Source organism: Monodelphis domestica, chromosome 8 (genome assembly GCF_027887165.1).
Source record: "Monodelphis domestica isolate mMonDom1 chromosome 8, mMonDom1.pri, whole genome shotgun sequence".
NCBI classification, from domain to species: Eukaryota; Metazoa; Chordata; class Mammalia; order Didelphimorphia; family Didelphidae; genus Monodelphis; species Monodelphis domestica.
This window is the reverse complement of record NC_077234.1, coordinates 65,342,381-65,347,176: the sequence shown is the minus strand read 5'-3', so window position 1 is coordinate 65,347,176 and position 4,796 is coordinate 65,342,381. Positions and strand designations below refer to the sequence as shown.

Below are 4,796 nucleotides of genomic sequence, written 5' to 3'. Positions count from 1 at the left end.
ATCCTGCCTCTGATACTTATTTCTTGTGTGATCTTGGATAAGTCCTTTCTCTTCCTTCTTTATTTCTTTAACAGTATAGTAAAGTTAACCTACATTGTCTTGAGATTTTTTCTAGTTCCAGATCTGTGTTGACCACCATCTTCATCTTCTCACTCTGCTTTCCACAGAAGCAGATGTATTTTATCAATTCTTGTGACAATGAGGGTGCAATTCTTTCTGAGAAATAACCCAGCTAAACATTGGAGATGCAAAGTTCAAGCCAAAAGGATCACTTTCTCCCAGGGATTTTGGATTCAAATTTTCTCTAGTGAAAAGCTTGAGATAAAGGGAAGAAAAAGAGAATTTAATACATGCTTCTCTGACTTTTCACAACTTTGGTGTGAGGGCAGGGAAAATTGTGGAAAAGGGAGAAAAGAAAAATGGAGAAGAGTTGAAGGGGGAAGGTAATAACACATTATGGAGTCCTAGATTTCTACTCAAAGTGAAAAATCAAGAGGAACAATGGCAGGATAAGACCTGGAGTCCCGTCCGCATCCCCTGCCGTGACATATCTTCTCTCCTCACCCCTTCTGCTGCAATGAAAAAAGACAACAGCTTTCTGGGTAAATACTTTCTTTTAAATTCTGTTCCAGAAATTTCCTATAGGAAACTTTTCATAGAATAATAGATGATATCACATTTAATTTTTTAAACAAGTTCCTTTAGTGAAAATAATAATTATATTGTCTATTGATGGGTTTAAATTTCTATAAGATGGTGGATGAAATATTTGCTTTAAACCATCTAAAATAACATCTTTTTTTCTTTTTTGTAAAAAAAATAAGTAGTTGAAAGATAATGTTAACCAAAACGTACAAAAAATAAAAATCCATTTGTTCATTGGCTCTTATTTTCAGCCGCTGTGGATTCCTAGCACCTTTTATAAAATGATGATGTCATCCTATCTTCCGTTTCTTTTGCTTCTAGCTTTCTGCCAGAAATAACTGCTATTTCAAACATAGCTTTACTCATTAACTAAAGAGCTGGATCTGGGGTACATATTAAATGATCATTTTAAAAAGGGGTACATCAGAAAAATTAGATCCCATTTGCTGCTTATTTCACTGGTGTATTTCATTGTTCTGCATGCAAATTCTCTCTGCAGCCAGGGCAAAGGGAGATTATTTATGAAAGGAATTTACAGTGAAAGATAATGAGGTAGTTTTCACCAAGCCATCAATCTCACTGCTGTTCAAGGCCCCAGGAGTCAGAAGACAGACCATTAGCACTTGGAGAGTTCCACTAATAATGGAAAGAAGGTGACATTTAGAATACTTGTTTAAATGGAAAGAGCCAATGTATGCAAATCCTAGGATATCATCTTGGAGGAAATGGTCCCTTCCTAGCTTCTGTCACCATAGTTTTGTACCTGACAGTTCACATAGCCACTTTTCCGTGCCTTCTTGCATCAATAAGAATAGAATGAGGGGGAAAAAACAGAAGTAACCAAAGTAGGTTACAGGGGCACTGTCCACTGGACACAGAACAGATGGGAGCAAAAAGCAAAAATGAACTGGAGATGAAGAATAAATTTCTGGGAAATTTATTTTCCACTTGACCTCACGTTATTTTTACTTATGAATCTGACTGCAAGTTCTTTGAACTGAAAGATTTTGTTTTGTGAGATATTGAAGTAAAATTACTGGTGGAAGGCTAGAGGCATGTAATTACTGGGGGAGGCTAGAAATATACTTGTGTCAAGAAAGAAAACCAAATTTCTAAACGTCTTAGTCCTTTTTTCTTTCTTTTGTCAGGAAAAAGGGCATGAGAAGAGCTCTAATAAGAGTAAGAAAAGATGACTTTATTATTATCATAGCTGGCATTTATATAACACTTTAAAGTTGCTAAATTCTGTCTGTTGCCTTATTTGATCTTTACAACAACTAGGGGAAATAGGTGGTAAAATCTCTATTTTACAAATGAGGAAACTAAGACTGAGAGAAATGAAGTGATTTGCCTAAGGTTACCCAAATAGCAAAGAGTATGAGGCGGAATTTAAACCCTAGTTTTCCTGACTACCATACCAGCTTTCATTTGGTTGTTTCAATCATGTTCAACTCTTTGTCATACCATTTGGAGTTTTCTTGTTAAAGATAATAGCGTGGTTTGCCATTTCCCTCTCCAGCTCATTTGATAGATGAGGAAATTGATGGGGGGAAAGGGTTAAGTGACTTGCCCAAGGTCACACAGCTAGTAAGTGAGGCTAGATTTGAAAACAGGAAAATAAGTCTTGTGACTCCACACCTATCCCTCTATCCACTGTGCTACCTTACTGCCTCTAATATTTCTATAGTGCTTCAAGGTTTGCAAAGTAATTGACATATAATATCTTTGTTCTTTGCTACAACCCAGTGAGACAAATGCTACTTTAATTATTATAGGTAATATGCAGGCATTATTATCTTATGTAAAAAATTAAATCTCTTTAGCTTGCACGGTATTTTGGAATCATTTGACCAAGGCATTTATCTCCTTTCCAATAAGACAAAATTCATCTCTTTAAGGTTCTGTCACTCAAAAAAGGAGACAAATGTAGTGTCAGAAAATTAATTTAAATTTCTCCTTATATTCAGTATTGAAATCACCTTAGAATAGGCATGCACCTTAGCCACATGTTTTATAGGTTAACACAATGCTAAAGCAAGATGTTATCAACTTGGAGTGAGAGAGTATCTGATAAATCACAAAAACCATGAATAAATGGACTTTGAGACAAGATTTTTTTTAAAGCAACATCATCCAAATAGAGAAAACAACCTCCAGGAAATTTAAAAATTGTCTCTAACTATATAAAGGGATGAACAGAAAGCTTTCTTTCCAGAAAATCTTGGAAGGTTGAAATTTGAAAAGACCATACTCAACATCTTATCCATCACCTTTGATCACTCCTCTCAATCTTATGACAGACCTTAGGACAAAAAGTCCCAGCAACACATGGCAGAACACCAAGACTCTATTTCTCAGCCTGTTAGTCCTGGATAAATGTATAATCTGACTGCATCCATTCCTGAGAACCATCTACCAACCCCCAGAGACTGAGTTTCCTCACTGATCTCAGGAACATCCAATGAAGTTAATCCAGGTAGCCGACCTTCCCCAAAGACAACCAATAGAGGACCTAAACTCTATTACCCTGAAGCCCCCTAATGCTATAAGATCTCATGATTTCCCTACCCAGATGGGATTCCATAGCCATCTACTGACATTGGGCTCCCCCTTGCCACTCCTCTCCTGCATCCCCCCCATGGGACTCCCCAATCAATTCTCTTGGCACTGGGCTACCTCTTGATGCCTCTTCCCTCCATTCCCCACTTCTTTCCTCCATTAAAGTTTTGCTATATTACCTTATTCTGGCCTCCTTGTCTCTTGAGTTGAACCCCTGTCAGTCAGACTGACACCTCATTTTACAAATGATAAACCTGAGACTCATAAAGGAAAGTGACATTCTGCATTTCTATAGAGAATTAACAAAATTCTCAAGTGGGCTTAAATTGTACTAGGGTTCATAGGACAATATGGATCTCAGAACTGGAAGGAACTTTAGAATTCACCTGGTCCAATCTCCTTTTTTTTTTTCCAGACTCTATGTCTTTTATTTGTTTTTCTTCTCACCTAGTACATAAAACAATAGGGAAGACATAGTAGATAGTTTAAAATATTCCTTAATAAATACTAAAGTAGATACTTGATTTTGAAGTTTGCACTTGGAAGAACAGGACATTTTGCCTTTACTTTCATATCATTGTTAAAACTACATTTTAGGGGGCAGTTAAGTGGCTCAGGGCATAGAGACACAGGTTTGATAATGGGAGATCCCAGGTTCAAATTTGGCTGCAGACACTTTCTAGTTGTGTGACCTGGGGCTAGTCACTTAACTCCATGGTCTAGCTTTTACTGCTCTTCTGTTTTAGAACCAATACACAGTATTAATTCTAAGATAGAAGGTAAGGGTTTTTTTTAAAACTACATGTTATTTGAAAACCTTTGTCAATGCAGATGGAGTGATTTCATACAGATCTTGCTTGCTGCTCTTTTTTTTAATTAGCTAAGTAAATTTCTTTCCCATTTCTGCCAATCTCTTTTTTTTTTTTAACTTAATTTTATCTCATTTTCAGCTCTAAATTTTCTTCTTCCTTTTATGGTTGTTTGTTTATGTATATTCTTTACTTAATCTGTTCCACTAACCAATATCTCTTTTTCTTTCCCAGTACCAAGTTGTTTTGAAGATTATAGCTTTGTAATATAGTTTGAGATCTGGTGTCATGAGCTTCTCTTCCTTCCCACTTTTTTCTTTAATTCTCTTAATATTTTAACCTTTTGTTTCTCCAGATGGGTTTTTGTATTTGCTTTTTTCCTAGTTATTTAAAGTAATTTTTATGCTAACTTTGGCAGCACATATACTAAAACTTGAACAATACAGAATTAGTATGGCTTCTGCACAAAGAGAACATGTGACTTCATAAAGTATTGCATATCTTTTAAAAGAAAAGAAAAAATAAAGTAATTGTTTGGTAGTCTGATTAATATAGGACTGAATAAGTTAATTAGTTAGGTAGTATTGTCTTGACTCCTTGATTTTCCAGATAAGGAAACTGACGTTCAAAGAACAGAATTGACTTATCTGCGGTTACCAATATTCAAACCAAGGTCCTCTAATTCCAAACACAGAATTTTTTTCTGCCCCACCTATTTTAGAGTCAAAAGAAATTCCCAGTTATGATAAATAGCCCAAGAAATCATGACTCCCTCTCTGGACA

The 4,796-nt window shown here is 35.8% G+C and overlaps 1 non-coding gene across 1 annotated transcript; it reads left to right on the top strand.

Annotated features, from left to right (window-relative positions):
• The first annotated feature begins 4,415 nt into the window (after positions 1–4,415).
• On the top strand, positions 4,416–4,518 carry LOC130456062 (U6 spliceosomal RNA). The gene has a single exon (XR_008914334.1). It is a non-coding gene; the product is annotated as a U6 spliceosomal RNA (small nuclear RNA).
• Positions 4,519–4,796: the final 278 nt, after the last annotated feature.